At 36.3% G+C, this 18,246-nt stretch overlaps 1 long non-coding RNA gene across 1 annotated transcript; it reads left to right on the top strand.

Moving 5' to 3' along the window:
- Window positions 1–14,348: 14,348 nt before the first annotated feature.
- Window positions 14,349–18,025, top strand: LOC140844792 (uncharacterized). The gene is made up of 3 exons (XR_012123290.1): window positions 14,349–14,623; window positions 15,756–15,892; window positions 16,939–18,025. It is a non-coding gene; the product is annotated as an uncharacterized lncRNA (long non-coding RNA).
- The last annotated feature ends 221 nt before the right edge of the window (window positions 18,026–18,246 follow it).

The following is an 18,246-nucleotide window of genomic DNA, read 5'->3' on the forward strand; positions in this document are numbered from 1 at the left end:
GGAGGCAACTGTGGGGCAGCTGCAGGGGCTGCTGTGTATTATGATATTAGCTCTGTGGTCTCTGTTGCAAATTTTGTCCAACTTGTTAGTTATCGTTCAACTTCTGTAATGGTGATTTTCATAGAACTTAGAAAAATGTTTATGTAGTCAAATTTATAAACCATTTTTACTGCCTCTAGTTTTGAGTCATAGTTTGAAAGCCTTTCCCTAAAACCTGATGAAAGGGATATTTATTCTTAACCTCTTCTAGCAATGGTAAGATTTCATGTTTACCATTTAGATACTATGTTCATTTGGAATGGAATTCATTCTTGTGTATGATGAGATATGTGTTTATGTTAACTTTTCCTAAATAATTACCCAGTTGTCCCAAAACCATTCATTTAAGAGTCCATCAGTCCGTCAAGGATGGGAAGCTCCATCTTAGTTATTTGCCCTCTTCTGGCACGTATTTAGGCCTGACTTCTCTGCCTCTTCAAGGTCTCTGTATCTGTCCATGTACCGGTCCACACTGTCTCCATAACAAAGTGAATCCAGTGTGTTTTTTTTATCCACCAGGGCTAGTCTCACCTTATAGTTGTTCTTTTCCATTTTTCTTTATCAAAATATTAAAAGTTTTAATCAAACATTAAATGCCATGTTGGTATTTTACAAAGCTTGGATTGAATTTATAAATTAGTTAGGAAGAATCACACCGTTTTAAATGTTGAGTCTATCTACCCAAGAGCAAGGTTTCTATTTCCACCTGTTTGAGTTCACTTTGGTGTCCATTAGGGATGTTTTTAAAATTTTCCTTGTACTGGAATATGAAATACAAGAAAATGTGCACATTTTTTGTTAAGTCTATTCCTCAGTAGTAAACCTTCTTTGGTGCTATTATAAATATGGTTTTCTCGATGATTATGTTCCCCAGGTGTTTATTTTTTCTGCTTATGAATTCAATTGAAGTCTGTATTTTAACATTTATCCTGTTTCACTGTATTATTTGCTTTTTGACTTTGTGCTATCACTGATCTCTGAGCTCAGCTTTCCAGATATACTGTCATGCCATCTGGAAATAGATTGTTTTACTCTCTCTTTAAATATTGATTTCTAAGTAATTTCACTTTCTAATTGTATTGGTTAATGCCTCAGTAAAAAAAGTGTAATAGTAATAATAATAAAATGTTGAATAATAGGACTGAGCATCCTGCCTTGTGCCTGATCTTGGTGGAAATGCCTTTAGTTGGTTTTCCCTCTGGTTCAACCTCTATATAACTACTTACACTTGAATGCTCATGGATTTGTTTTAATTTTAATCATTTGATGTTTTTAATTTACTTATATCCTTGTTCCAAAAATTTGTTTAGGGCAGTGATATGTCTTTGTTTTTCATATCAAATAATTAAACATTTATTTGTCTAATGTCTAATGGAAAAATCACTGCATGAAGGGCTTATGTATTTCCTAAAATTATTATTCTCTGTAAATGATATCTTTCCACAGTATTCATTCTATCTGTATGCTTTCCATCACAAAAGAAAATAGCCATTTCTTTCCAGGGATGTGAGGCTTCATGTAATTTATTTGAAATAACCATATTTTAGAATTAAATTGAATATTCTTCAAAATGGCTCTTATTATATTTTTGGTTTTGTTTGTTTTATTTTTTCATTGGATTTAATTATGTCACAAGATGGACTTTCTGGATGACCAAGAGGATGCATTTGTTATTTAATAAAATTATTTTCAAGTAAATCGATGTGAAAACCAAAGTATCTTGGGTCATACACATTTGACTAAATTTAATCTCTGCCAATTTCATCCAAACTTAATCATTAATCACTTGATTTATTTTAATAGTAATTAAGGATAGTTTTAAGCTCTTCAGAAGTGATGTTTTAGCAACATTTTGCCTAAAAATACTGCATTCTACAGTTAATTCTATTAAAAAAAAAGATAATTTGTGTTGACTTGGCTTATCTTGGTGTTTAAGTACTTCCTTCAACCCATTGGAATTTTGAAAAAATGTGCTTACTCTTTAAGGTCCCTTGGTTATTTTTCTAGTATTTTCTATAGCATTTGTCATATAACCTTGGGGTCATGCAGTTTACTTAATTGGCAACAGAGTCTTGCAATAGGGGCTAAATTGATACAGAACATTTATTAGAATGATTAGTGTTTTTTTATGATAGAAGCAATGTCTGTTTACAAACATTTCTATAAAACTAAAGCTGCAAGGAAAGAAATGCATAAAAACGACTACTTTAAAAAGTTAATTATTTTTTATAAATATGCTCTGTGAAGTAATAAAGATTATGTAATTTTACAACCCTTTTGGTACCTGACTTTTTTCATGTAGAAACTAACATTTTGGTTTCTACAAATGTACTTCATGACTACAGTTATGATTGAAATGAACTGTTTTTAAAAGAGGCCCAGTTAGTGGCAGACACTATTGATTGTAAATGAAAAATCTGAAAAAATGTAAAAACCAGAGTCATTGTCCGAACAGAATTTTTTTTTATACCCTCCCTACTGCCAATCATCCTAAAGTCCCAAAGGGCTAAGTTAGCACCAGGAATGGCCGGCGGTGGAAGACACCCCAGTCTCTCATCAGAGAAAGCAGTCCAGGAGCTGTGCCCAGACAGTCTTGTTGAGAGCCTAGCAGTGCAGTTAGTCTATTTTATGCTTTGGGCTCTTGTAATGGGATTATGATAACTTAAATAAAGATCATATATCTAACCTCATTCAGAGATGCTTTAGAAAGAAAATCAAGATTATCTGATTTGTTAATAAAATTTTCCTGGAGCTGGGATTGCATTTAAAGCCCTTTGTGAGAATAACTTCTTATCCACTTAAAAAGATATTGTAAGCGGTCACTGCTATTTCTAATTCTGTTATCTGACAAGTTGAGAGGTACAATTTTATTAGACAATTTTGGGAAGATTATTTTCCTCCCAGTAGGAAATATTAACCCACATCAGGGTCAGGGTCAGGCTGTTTGCTCTTCCCAAGATGGCTTGCCAGGTCTCAGTGACCACTCACTGGGCTGCGCTGCTTCAAGGGCCCTCATTTAGAGCAAAGGCTAGACTGTATCCTGCCTCAGCTGCTGCCTTCAAATCAGGAGAGAAAACTACATGTGTGTGTATTATTCTATGTTATATTCATCTCTGTTAATATTGTGTGGTGTAATACATAATATATGTTTTCTGTAACTATACTTGTGTATATATATAATTACCCTGAACAAGTGTTTACACACGAGTTTGTAGTGTATATGATAAAGAAGTCATTGTAAAATCTAACAAAATAACGGTTTCAGGGTCTATAATGAAGCACGGAGAGTCCAGTCAAGAATCAGGGATGTGCGGGAGTGGATAGCAATGCTTACCTGAGCCAATTAATCTTGTCTCTTTCCTACCCCATGCCCATTCAGGAACTACACATTAGTAGCTTGAAATCAACCATTTACACATAAGCCAACATTACACATCAGGATCCTCTGCGGCCCTTACTGCTGCCCCAGGACACTGTTGCTTAACATGTAGCAAAATTAAGGAACTGCTTAGTGATCCTCAGGAATGAGTGCCGGGCTAGAACTTCTCCTCCATCCCTGAGAGGGAAGGAATCTGAAGAGTGTCAGAGATGGTCACCAGGCAGAAACCACAGGCTTCCGTGCAGCTTTCAGGCGTCCCAGATGAGGTGAGGCCAGACCCACGGTTTCCCAGGGCGGAGGGTCAGCCCCACTACCTGGCTGGCTGCAAGCTCCAAGTAAATGGTGGCACTCACTCTTCCAGCTGCTCGGTCACAGTGTTTCCACGAGGAATGTCAAGGGCTCATGTTTTTAAAATGTTCATCCTCGATTCATACCACCTGCTTACATTTGCAATAAAGTTAATGATCCTTTTAAATCCAAGGTAGAGGGGAGACCTGATGTAAAGTTATTCATGGTGCAAATTGCTTTTGCGATGTTTTACTTAAAAAAAATGCCACACTATCTGCCCTAGGATATATTTCTTAAGTAAAGCTTATTCATAGACTTCACCAGTATTGAATAATAAGTTTTTAAAAACTGCTTTGAAATTCGTTTATATTTATACCTATATAGATATAGGTCTTGTCCTCGTATATGGCATTGACAGTCAACAGCAGAAAGAAAATATATTAAAAACTGCATTTTAAGTTATTAAAATTTTACATTTTTATTACAATTTTGCTCTGAATATTTCCACACCAAAACTCTTCCTGAGGTATAATCACATTAAGACTTATTATGTACCTAATGTTTTTTTTCTTAAGGTAGCATACTAGGTATTAACAAACACACAAGAAAAATTTAAATAAACTAATACACATTATTTTTAGAAAATGAGTATTTTCTGAAATGGTTTAAAATAAACAATATTGCACTTCTTTTTCATACATTTTATAGATATAGATATGTAACTTATTGATGGTCATTTAATGTTTATTGAACAGTTTCAGACTTACAGTATTATAAACATTTGCAGAGAAATCCTTTATATATATAAAATGAGTGTATATTTATGTATATATGTATATATATTTGCATGCTTGTGTTACTGTAAGTATAGGAAAAATTCTTAAAAGTCAAATTACTGTAAAATTTAAATAAATCCATACTGAATTAATTTATGTAATTAGCTTTCTATTCTACATATCAGCTTTCACACACATTTAAAAGGCTTGATGGGAAAACCTTTTGCAAGTGCAAATTTACTGTTTAACATCTCGTGTCTCAAGGACATAAATATCATATGCTAAATAAATCACATTATTTGGCAAAATAGTCATAAAATATAATGATAAAAACCATATATATTTTTAAGAATAATAGAAAACCACAATTTTATTCTCTGATGAAGCTTATGTAGAAAATAAAGGTGCATTCTTGTGTTGCAACTATGCAAGTGCACTACCTAAGGTTCTGAATATTATCAGTTTTAATTGGAGAAAATTTGGCCTTTAATTGGAGAAAATTGGACCAGGAAGAGAATTACCCAATTCCCAAAACACTATACCCAGTTCTTTTAGGAATTTTTTTTTTAAGTAAAGTAATGTAGTCTAAGCTTGTTTCCCCATATGGGATATGGTTATTGAGAGTTGCTTCAATTTAAATATCCACATATGGTTCAGGAAGGCCTGAAAAAGCTATGAACATTTATTTAAATTAGTAACATGTGGAGATTTTTTGTTTAAATGACTACTTAAAATAATTTCAGGAAATAGGTTCATGAGGCCAATCAGACTGGTTGCCAAAATAACTCGATATTACAACTTTTCTTTTTCAAAATATATGTTAAATCTGGATAAAAAATTCTAGTTGCCTGTGATAATCTTAGACTGAATATTATAAGTTTTAATGATAGTCAAGAGACATATTGTTTTAAATAGTGATATTGTAATTTAAAATATACCTAGAAAGGCATTCAAATATGGAGGAAGAGGTAAAGTTGTCTCTTTTCACAGATAACATGATCTTATATGTTGAAAACTAAAGATTTTACCAACAAATCTGGCAGACCTAAGAAATGAATTCAGCAGTTATAGAACACAAATTCAACACATAAAAAGCAGTTACATTTCTATGTACTAACAATGAAAAATCTGACAAGGAAATTAAAAAAACAATACCATTTACAATAGCATAAGAAAGAACAGAATACCTAGGAATAAACACTGCTGGGAGAAATTAAAGAAGGACCAATACACTAGAGGAGACCCTGAGTTCATGGATTGGGAGATTTAATACTGTTAAAATATCGATACTTATTAATATTATAATTAATATAATAAGTACCAATATTAATACCACAGATTTGATGTAGTTCCTGTCAAAATCCAGACTGCAGAAACAGAAAAATATTTTCCTGAAATTCATATGGAATCTCAAGGGACTCTGTTTAGACAAAATGGTCTTGAAAAAGAACAGATTTGAATGATAAAACTCTTAGAGGATAAAAAAGGCAAAAATCTCTTGAATATGAACATGAGCAACTTTTTCCTGAATGCATCTCAATGGGACTGAACAAATGGGACTACATCATGCAAAAAAGCTTCTGTACAGCAAATGACACGATCAGCAGAACAAAAAGACATCCTACAGTATGGGAGAATATATTTGTAAATGAAATATCTGACAAGGGGTTAACATCCAAAATATATAAAGAACTCATATGCCTCAGCACCCAAAAAACAAATAACCCTATTAAAAAATGGGTGGATGATATGAACAGACAATTCTCCAAGGAAGAAATTCAGATGGCCAACAGGCACATGAAAAGAAGCTTTACATCACTAATTATCAGGGAAATGCAAATTAAAACCACAATGAGATACCATCTCACACCAGTTAGGATAGCCAACATAGAAAAGAATAAGAACAACAAGTGCTGGTGAGGATGCGGAGAAAGGGGAGCCCTGATACTCTGCTGGTGGGAATGTAAACTAGTTCAACCATTGTGGAAAGCAGTATGGAGGTTCTTAAAAAAACTCAAAATAGGGAGGCGGAGCCAAGATGGTGGCGTGAGTAGAGCAGCAGAAATCTCCTCCCAAAACCACATATATCTAAGAAAATATAGCAAAGACAACTCTTCCTAAAATAGAGACCAGAGGACACAGGACAACATCCAGACCACATCCACACCTGCGAGAACCCAGCACATCGCAAAGGGGGTAAGATACAAGCCCTGGCCTGGTGGGACCCGAACGCCCCTCCCCCCAGCTCCGGGGGGGGGGAGAAGAGACGTCTGAGCGGGAGGGAGAAGGAGCCCAGGACTGCTGAACACCCAGCCCCAGCCATCCGCACCAGAGTGCAGACACAGTGCATACGTGGGGTCCTGGATACTAGGGAAACAGGGTGGCAGGACTGGTGAGGTGACAGGGTGCCTGAGGCCGACGCGGGAGAAAAAAGAAACGAGAGTGGCCATTTTTTTTTCTCCTCTTTTTTTTTTTTGGCGAGTGCTTTTTGGAAGTCTTAAAGGGACAGGGACCCCAATACTAGGGAAACAGGGCAGCAAGACCAGTGAGTGGGTGCCTGAGACTGGCGACTGAGGACAAAGAAAATCGTGCATTTTTCATTTTTTTCTTTTTTTCTTTTTTTAATTATTTATTTAATTTTGTTGTTGTTGTTGCTGTTGTTTTGGTTTGGAGACTGCTTTTTGGAAGTCTTAAAGGGGCAGGACAGGACACTTAGTCCAGAGGCAGGGAATCTGGGGATCTCTGGGCACTCTAACCCCCTGGGCAGCAGGGAGCATGGAGGTCCCTTACAGAGATAAATAGCCTCCCGGCCACTCCCCCTCCAACGGGGCTCCACCCTTTTTGGAGCAGCAGCCAGGCAGGAAGCAGAAGCCCTGTCTATGTGCCCCTGTCAGCACGCAGCTGCCCAGCACAAACCGCTAGAGGTCGGAGTTCTCCCAGGAGAGGAAGGCCACAAACCAACAAGGAGGAAAGCTCTTCCAGCCGTCACTCGTACCAGCTCTGCAAACTATCTCTATCACCATGAAAAGGCAAAACTACAGGCAGACAAAGATCACAGAGTCAACCCCTGAGAAGGAGACAGACCTAATGAGTCTTCCTGAAAAAGAATTCAAAATAAAAATCATGAACATGTTGATGGAGACGCAGAGAAAAATGCAAGAGCAGTGGGATGAAGTCCGGAGGGAGATCACAGATGTCAGGAAGGAGATCACAGAAGTGAAACAAACCCTGAAAGGATGTATAAGCAGAATGGATAAGATGCAAGAGGCCATTGAAGGAATAGAAAACAGAGAACAGGAACGTATAGAAGCTGACATAGAGAGAGATAAAAGGATCTCCAGGAAAGAAACAATACTAAGAGAACTATGTGACCAATCCAAAAGGAGCAATATCTGTATTATAGGGGTACCAGAAGAAGAAGAGAGAGGAAAAGGGATAGAAAGTGTCTTTAAGGAAATAATTGCTGAAAACTTTCCCAAACTGGGGGAGGAAATAATCGAACAGACCACGGAAATACACAGAACCCCCAAAAGAAAGGATCCAAGGAGGACAACACCAAGACACATAATAATTAAAATGGCAAGGATCAAGGACAAGGAAAGAGTTTTAAAGGCAGCTAGAGAGAAAAAGGTCACCTATAAAGGAAAACCCATCAGGCTATTATCATCAGACTTCTCAACAAAAACCCTACAGGCCAGAAGAGAATGGCATAATATATTTAATTACAATGAAACAGAAGGGCCTTGAACCAATGATACTGTATCCAGCACGACTATCATTTAAATATGATGGCGGGATTAAACAATTCCCAGACAAGCAAAAGCTGAGGGAATTTGCTTCCCGCAAACCACCTCTACAGGGCATCTTACAGGGACTGCTCTAGATGGGAGCACTCCTAAGAAGAGCACAGAACAAAACACACAACATATGAAGAATGGAGGAGGAAGAATAAGAAGGGAGAGAAGAAAAGAATCTCCAGACAGTGTATATAACAGCTCAATAAGCGAGCTAAGTTAGGCAGTAAGATGCTAAAGAAGCTAACCTTGAACCTTTGGTAACCATGCATCTAAAGCCTGCAATGGCAATAAGTACATATCTCTCAATAGTCACCCTAAATGTAAATGGGCTTAATGCACCAATCAAAAGGCACAGAGTAATAGAATGGATAAAAAAGCAAGACCCATCTATATGCTGCTTAGAAGAAACTCACCTCAAACCCAAAGACATGCACAGACTAAAAGTCAAGGGATGGAAAAACATATTTCAGGCAAACAACAGTGAGAAGAAAGGAGGGGTTGCAGTACTAATATCAGACGAAATAAACTTCAAAACAAAGAAAGTAACAAGAGATAAAGAAGGACACTACATAATGATAAAGGGCTCAGTCCAACAAGAGGATATAACCATTATAAATATATATGCACCCAACACAGGAGCACCAGCATATGTGAAACAAATACTAACAGAACTAAAGGGGGAAATAGACTGCAATGCATTCATATTAGGAGACTTCAACACACCACTCACCCCAAAGGATAGATCCACCGGGCAGAAAATAAGTAAGGACACACAGGCACTGAACAACACACTAGAACAGATGGACCTAATAGACATCTATAGAACTCTACATCCAAAAGCAACAGGATATACATTCTTCTCAAGTGCACATGGAACATTCTCCAGAATAGACCACATACTAGCCCACAAAAAGAGCCTCAGTAAATTCCAAAATATTGAAATTCTACCAACCAGTTTTTCAGACCACAAAGGTATAAAACTAGAAATAAATTCTACAAAGAAAACAAAAAGGCTCACAAACACATGGAGGCTTAACAACATGCTTCTAAGTAATCAATGGATCAACGAACAAATCAAAACAGATATCAAGGAATATATAGAAACAAATGACAACAACACAAAGCCCCAACTTCTGTGGGACGCAGAGAAAGCAGTCTTAAGAGGAAAGTATATAGCGATCCAGGCATACTTGAAGAAGGAAGAACAATCCCAAATGAATAGTCTAACATCACAATTATCGAAACTGTAAAAAGAAGAACAAATGAGGCCTAAAGTCGGCAGAAGGAGGGACATAATAAAGATCAGAGAAGAAATAAACAAAATTGAGAAGAATAAAACAATAGCAAAAATCAACAAAACCAAGAGCTGGTTCTTTGAGAAAATAAACAAAATAGATAAGCCTCTAGCCAAACTTATTAGGAGAAAAAGAGAATCAACACAAATCAACAGAATCAGAAAGGAGAATGGAAAAATCATGACAGACTCCACAGAAATACACAAGAATTTGAATTTTGGAATTTGAAATTTGAAAGAATTATGAAAGACTACTATGAAAACCTATATGCCAACAAGCTGGAAAACACAGAAGAAATGGACAACTTCCTAGAAAAATACAACCTCCCACGACTGACCAAGGAAGAAACACAAAAGTTAAACAAATCAATTATGAGCAAAGAAATTGAAACGGTAATCAAAAAACTAACCAGGAACAAAACCCCGGGGCTGAACGGATTTACCTTGGAATTTTATCAGACACACAGAGAAGACATAATACCCATTCTCCTTAAAGTGTTCCAAAAAATAGAAGAGGAGCGAATACTCCCAAACTCATTCTATGAAGCCAACATCACCCCAATACCAAAACAAGGCAAAGACCCCACCAAAAAAAAAATTACAGACCAATATCTCTGATGAATGTAGATGCAAAAATACTAAATAAAATATTAGCAAACAGAATTCAACAGCATATCAAAAGGATCATACACCATGAACAACTGGGATTCATCCCAGGGATGCAAGGATGGTACAACATTCGAAAATCCATCAACATCATCCACCACATCAACAAAAAGAAAGACAAAAATCACCTGATCATCTCCATAGATGCTGGAAAAGCATTTGACAAAATTCAACATCCATTCATGATAAAAACTCTCAGCAAAATGGGAATAGCGGGCAAGTACCTCAACATAATAAAGGCCATATATCATAAACCCACAGCCAACAGTATACTGAACAGCGAGAAGCTGAAAGATTTTCCTCTGAGATCGGGAACCAGACAGGGATGCCCACTCTCCCCACTGTTATTTAACATAGTACTGGAGGTCCTAGCCACGGCAATCAGACAAAACAAAGAAATACAAGGAATCCAGATTGGTAAAGAAGAAGTTAAACTGTCACTATTTGCAGATGATATGATACTGTACATAAAAAACTCTAAAGACTCCACTCCAAAACTACTAGAACTGATATCGGAATACAGCAAAGTTGCAGGATACAAAATTATCACACAGAAATCTGTAGCTTTCCTATACACTAACAATGAACCAATAGAAAGAGAAATCAGGAAAACAATTCCATTCACAATTGCATCAAAAAGAATAAAGTACCTAGGAATAAACCTAACCAAAGAAGTGAAAGACCTATACCCTGGAAACTACAAGTCACTCTTAAAAGAAATTAAAGGGGACACTAACAAATGGAAACTCATCCCATGCTCATGGCTAGGAAGAATTAATATCATCAAAATGGCCATCCTTCCCAAAGTAATATACACATTTGATGCAATCCCTATCAAATTACCAGCAACATTCCTCAATGAACTGGAACAAATAATTCAAAAATTCATATGGAAACACCAAAGACCCCAAATAGCCAAAGCAATCCTGAAAAAGAAGAATAAAGTAGGGGGGATCTCACTCCCCAACTTCAAGCTCTACTACAAAGCCATAGTAATGAAGACAATTTGGTACTGGCACAAGAACAGAGCCACAGACCAGTGGTACAGATTAGAGACTCCAGACATTAACCCAAACATATATGGTCAATTAATATTTGATAAAGGAGCCATGGACATACAATGGTGAAATGACAGTCTCTTCAACACATGGTGCTGGCAAAACTGGACAGCTACATATAGGAGAATGAAACTGGACCATTGGCTTACCCCATACACAAAAGTAAATTCAAAATGGATGAAAGACCTGAATGTAAGTCATGAAACCATAAAACTCTTAGAAAAAAACATAGGCAAAAACCTTTTAGACATAAACATGAGTGACCTCTTCTTGAACATATCTCCCTGGGCAAGGAAAACAACAGCAAAAATGAACAAGTGGGACTATATTAAGCTGTAAAGCTTCTGTACAGCAAAAGACACCATCAATAGAACAAGAAGGAACCCTACAGTATGGGAGAATATATTTGTAAATGACACATCCGATAAAGGCTTGACGTCCAGAATATATAAAGAGCTCACATGCCTCAACAAACAAAAACCAAATAATCCAATTAAAAAATGGGCAGAGGAACTGAACAGACAGTTCTCCAAAAAAGAAATACAGATGGCCAACAGACACATGAAAAGATGCTCCATATCGCTAATTATCAGAGAAATGCAAATTAAAACTACTATGAGATATCACCTCACACCAGAAAGGATGGCTGCCATCTAAAAGACAAACAACAGCAAATGTTGGTGAGGCTGTGGAGAAAGAGGAACCCTCCTACACTGCTGGTGGGAATGTAAATTAGTTCAACCATTGTGGAAAGCAGTATGGAGGTTAATCATAATGCTCAAAACACACCTACCATTTGATCCAGGAATTCCACTCCTAGGAATTTACCCTAAGAACGCAGCAACCAAGTTTGAGAAAGACAGATGCACCCCTATGTTTATCGCAGCACTATTTACAATAGCCAAGAAATGGAAGCAACCTAAGTGTCCATCAGCAGATGAATGGATAAAGAAGAAGATGTGGTACATATACACAATGGACTATTATTCAGCCATAAGAAGAAAACAAATCCTACCATTTGCAACAACATGGATGGAGCTAGAGAGTATTATGCTCAGTAAAATAAGCCAGGTGGAGAAAGAGAAGTACCAAATGATTTTACTCATTTGTGGAGCATAAGAACAAAACAAACCTGAAGGAACAAAACAGCAGCATACTTACAGGTCCCAAGAATGGACTAACAGTTGCCAAAGGGAAAGGGACTGGGGGTGGGATGGGTGAGAAGGGAGGGATAAGGGGAAAAAGGGGCCTTAAGATTAGCACACATAACCTGGGGGAAGGCAGTATAGCACAGAGAAGACAAGTAGTGATTCTATAGCATCTTACTATGCTGATGGACAGTGGCTGTAATGGGATATGTGGTGGGGACTTGATAATGGGGGGAATCTAGTAATCACAATGTTGCTCATGTAATTGTATATCAATGATATCAAAATTTAAAAAAATTAAAAATAATAACAAATTTGGAGCTATCACAAAGTTCCAAAAGGTATTTTACAAAGCTACAAAATCAAAACTGGCTGATAACAGTAGAAAGAAAACCATGTAGATCATTTGAATAGGGTAGAAGCTCCCAAAGTATACCCTCACATGTATGGTTAAATGGTTTGCGATAAGAATGTCAAGACCACTTAATGAGGAAAGGACAGTCTTTCCAATAAATGGTGCCTGGAAAACTGAATATTTCCCTGCAAAAGAGCAGCATTGGACACTTACTTGTACTATATACAAACTTTAAATCAAAATGGATCAAAGACATACATATAAGCACTGAAACTATGAAACTCTTAGAAGAAAGCATAAAGTAAAAGTTACAGGACCCTGGGTTTGGCAATGATTTCTTAGGGTTGACATCAGTACAGGTAACAAATGGAAAAAGGCCTCAGTAAATTGGCCTATGTCTAAATGAAAACTTCTGTGCATCACAAGACACATCGATAGAGTCTGAACACAATACCTGGAATGGGAGAAAAATATTTTCATATCCTACATCTGATAAAGGTTAATACCCGGACTCCATAAAGAACCCCTACAACTCACCCCAGACAAGCAAAAGACCTAATTTAAAAATGGGCAAAGGACTTGAATAAACATTTCTCCAAAGAAGAATGGCCAAAAAGCATATGCAAAGATGTTTAGCTTTGTTAATTATTAGGGAAACGTAAATCAAAACCACACTGAGGTACCAGCTCATATTTGTCAGGATGGCCACTATTAAGACAAACAAACCAAAGAAATTAAGTGTTGGCAAGCATGTGGAGAAATCAGAGCCCTTGTGCTCTGTTAGTAGGAATGTACAAGGATGCAGCCACTATGGGAAAAGTTATAGAGATTTCTCAAAAAATTCACAATAGAACTATCATGTGATCCAGCAATGTCACTTCTGGGTACACATCCAAAAGGACTGAAAGTGGAGGTGCAAAGAGCTGTATGCACCCATGTTCACAGTATCATCATTTGCAACAGCCAACAGGTGGAAGCAACTTGAGTCCATCGATAAGTACATAGATAAACAAAATTTGGCTTCTACATCAATAGAATAGTCTTCAGCACTGAAAAAAAAGAGGAAATTTTGACACAGGCACAACACTAATAAACCTTGAGGTCACAATGATATAGCAAATGAACCAATCACAAAAGGACAAATACTGTGTGACTCCACCTTTATGAAATACTTAGTGTTCGGAGACAAGAAGTGAAATGGTTGTTAAGAGGGTACAGGAGGCTAATGAGGAGATATATGCAACAGATACAGTTTCAGTTTTGCCAGATGAAGGGTTCTGTGAATGGACAGTAGGATGGTAGGAAAACAATATGAATGTGCTTAGCCACTTAACTGAACACTTAATAATGGGCAATCTGGTACATTTCATTTTATATATATTTTACCACAATTAAAAATTTTTAAATGATACTATTACCATTCACTTTTTGACATTGGGAGTTTAATATTCCAAGGAAATCATATGTTAAATTTATGTTAGGGACAGAAAAGCTTCCCTTCCTCATTGAAAAAAATTTTTTTTAAGTATTGTTATTATAAACATTAACATTTTTGAGAAAATGAGATGATTGGATGTAAATTAAAATTTTATTGCTTTTACATTAGAAAAAGAATCCAATGTTTTTGAAGTGATTTAATATTAAGCCTCTTATTTTTATTAACTTAGATAACATGAAACTTCTAGTTATAACTGTCGTGATCTGTTCCTGTTTTTAGATTTATCCATAGCATTCCACATGCATAAATTTGATGTACAAAAGTAAGACAGACTCCTTCACTATGGACTGAGTCACATCAACTGCACAGAACATAGTGAGGAAAGGTGAGTGAAAGCAAGTATAATATTTTTTGTATCAAATATATGAATTATCTTTCAGGGAAAGTTTTCTAAAGTCATATTTTAATTTAGTTTCTAATATTGACCTATTTTTATTTCACAAAAGAGCTAAATTAAACGTGAAATGTCTTCTTTAAACAGTATTTGAACACTTGAAATATCTAAAATTACAAGTTAGTGTTTCACTGTTTTGATACACATATTGACTGTTATATAAAGTCAGTGGCTCTGAGTGTATTTTTAATGATTAATATGGTTTTCTGGGTATGTTCCCCCTAAGAAAAAGCCTCTCTTTTTATTTCCCTATAGATCCTATACACACAGTAATGGGCATTTCTTTAATAATACTTTTATTATTACTTATAAAACTTATTGCATCATGCAATAAAAGGCATCATGAAAATTTTTCTACTTATTGATTTTTTAAATATTTGGAATTTATTCAAGCATTTTCTTATTTCTCTTCCATGACATACAGTTTTTATTTTGAATTTTATAAATGCTCTAATTCCTTTGTTGATTTTATAAGGTGAAAATCAGTCAAAATAATACACCAGTAAATTAGAAATGATTTCCAGTCTTAATCAGAATAGAATTTTCTTTCCTTTTGATAGCATATTTTAAAAGTACGAAAGTGAACCAATTCTGCAATTATTATTATTATACAAATTTGGGCTTCTCTTTTTATTCACAAATTTAAGAATAAACCTTCAACAGAAATTTTATCCCTCAGGTAAAGCATATTTTATCTTTTGAAAGAGAAGGTGAAACAATTAATTCTAGACTTTGGATTCAGTTTTCACAAATCTGCTTCATATTTACCAGTGAAGATTTTGTAAAGGGAAGGCAAAGTGTTTTGTTCTTAGTTTCTTATTATTCTGGAAAAATGTGTGGGATAGGATCTCTCTAGAGTAATATTGTTTTACTTTAGGTGAGAAAGCAAAAAGGACCCAGAATTCTGAATTTATATTCTCAATGACAATAGAGGAAATGATTCATTAGACAATTATCAAATATGAGAATTTCTTCAAAGAAATGAAGTCTTGTATTTAAAGTTCTCCCTCTCTCTCCCCCTCCTCTTCCTTCTCTCTCTGTCTCCCTCTCTCCCTGAGGAAAGACCTCATGAGGTCAGACCTAGAAGGTGGCCAGCTGTATACAAGCTAGGAAGAGAGCCCTCAGCAGAAATCGAATCAGCCAGCCCCTTGAACTTGGACTGCCATCCTCCAGAACTGTGAGAAGATGAATTTCTGTTGGGTAAGCCACCCAGTCTAAGGTATTTTATATGACAGCCTGAATTGACTAGTAGAGGGACTGCATCAATTTTTAAAATGTGGTGAATACTAAAGGCTACTTTGAATGAGTGTATCATGCAAACACTATAAACTCAGCTATTAATGTTAAAGTCATGTAATTCAGAAAAAAGTTTACTAAACAGATCAAGAATATTCTGGAACAACAAAATCTTGCAAGATAGATACAATTTAGAGCCAATTTTCCCAATAATACAAGTAATTACCATTAATCTTCAGTGAAGAAGGACAAAAGCCCAGTAACACAACACACCATGGAATGACAACTGATCTCATGTCAAACTATCAGGGTAGACATTCTTACCTAAAATTTGCCCATTAAAAATTCATTAATAACCTCAATTATACATAAGTCATTCTTAAGTTAACTAAACTCAGTGGAAATCAAGTAGACGTTGCAAAGTTTTGTAGTTCAAACTTGACAAAACCCTGTGCCTAGACCCTCCTACACCACATACACACACACAATTACTGAATCAATCTAGTTTATATTTATTTTTACCCTGGATGCTAAAAATTTCTCAAATATGACTAAATTCATTACCATATGGATATTTGCCTGTTCTGTGAACCCAGGAAGTGAAAAGAGAGGATTTTTGCCAAAGTGGTTAGTCAGTAACCAACTATAGGAAACAAAACAGTTGGTTAGACTTTTTTAAACATGACTTTAATGAGTCGTTTTATATGACCTTGTCTGACAGCTGTCAACTGTTAATGGCCCATATGTAAGGAAATAAAATTACAGACTATAAATTTATTGAAGGAATGGAAAGCCATTTCTCTGTAGAAAGCTTTCAGTGATGCTGTCGGTGTCCCCCTCACAGTTCTGCATGCCTCATAAGACATATTTTGATCTCACATAATGAAAATAGTATAAATGGAAAATTGTCAATAATCCACTACTAATCATGGGTGCATTACTCATGCATAGATGCATTAATATCAACTTCACCTGCTCAATTCTTATCCTGATTTTATTCCTCTCTGCAGATTAACAGATTAAGAAGGACAAAGGAAAATAAAGAAGCTGCATTCAATGGAGAATTACTTATAATCAGAGCTCCACTTGATTTCAAGACTGTAGCTGAATCCTTTTCCGGAAAGGGTTGATATAAATTTAAGTGTTGGGCACCATATCGCCTATATTTCAGCTGCTCAATTCTGGCTTTGGTGAAAGGGCCATGGAAGGTAGACAGCACAGTGAGTGTGGTCCTATTCCAAGGAGGCTCTATTTATAAACATGTGACCATCCAGATCTGGACCAAGCCCTTGATTTGGTGACTCCTCTTCTGAAGGAACAGCGGTGTTGAAATTAGCAAGGGGGCTAAACAGAGGGCATGACACAGATTTGGTAAAAGATGTTGGTCCCTGTTGAAGAGGAAGACTGAGTTTCAGTCTAGTAATGTATCAGCCACTCAGAAGGGTGAAAAGACTGGAGAAGGACAATAGGGAACCCCTGCGTCCCTTCTCTAAGCTGTTTCTGCCCTTCGGGAATTTCAGGCGGCTGGGGGAGACACCTGAACACAGCTGTATATGATGAAAGGTGGCCTGTAATTCTGACACTAAAGCATAAAGGGATCTATGTAACTCCAGATGCAGGAATTATTTATGAATGAAACAAGAAGAATGCAGAGGACTCACTGAAGCTGCTGGTTTTGACCTGTCACTTGGCTTTGCTTCTCCTGGACCCTGGCCTTACAGCAGCCACTATGCCGAAGCTTGATTCCCTCACTGCTTTGTTCATAGGCCTGATTCCTATTCTGTATGCATGTGCACTACCTTGATTTAACTCAGCAGAAACACATCCTCTTCAGCATCTGAAACCCAGGATTATGGTATATACCTGAGAAAAGAAAGGGACTCTCCCGAACTGACCACACAGAACCAGAAACTGACAAGCAAAGGAGCACAGATTTTCTCCCAAGTACTGTGCCAATTGATTCACTAAAAGGGGTACTCAAGAGAAACTGGGAAATAACTGTAGAATCCATATATATTTTAGCTTATTTTTAAGCAAACATGATCTGTATGGGGTGCTCATGTAATATAGCAAATTAAATAATTTTCAAAAAATGTTTTGGTTGTCTTCATAAAATATTGAGAAAAAAAACACATGGAGGCAAAAAAAAAAATTCTGAACCAATGAGATCCCATCCAAAAAACTAGCTGTATTTTTTTTTAAAGAATAGTGCCTCTTTTCTGAGCCAGAAATATTGTCTTCTGAGTTTTCTACCAGCGCTACACATGTTTCCATGGCAAATAAGCAATAAAGAATAGGAAAAGAATATCAAATATTTT

This window comes from Manis javanica, chromosome 12, assembly GCF_040802235.1.
Source record: "Manis javanica isolate MJ-LG chromosome 12, MJ_LKY, whole genome shotgun sequence".
In the NCBI taxonomy this organism is placed as follows: Eukaryota; Metazoa; Chordata; class Mammalia; order Pholidota; family Manidae; genus Manis; species Manis javanica.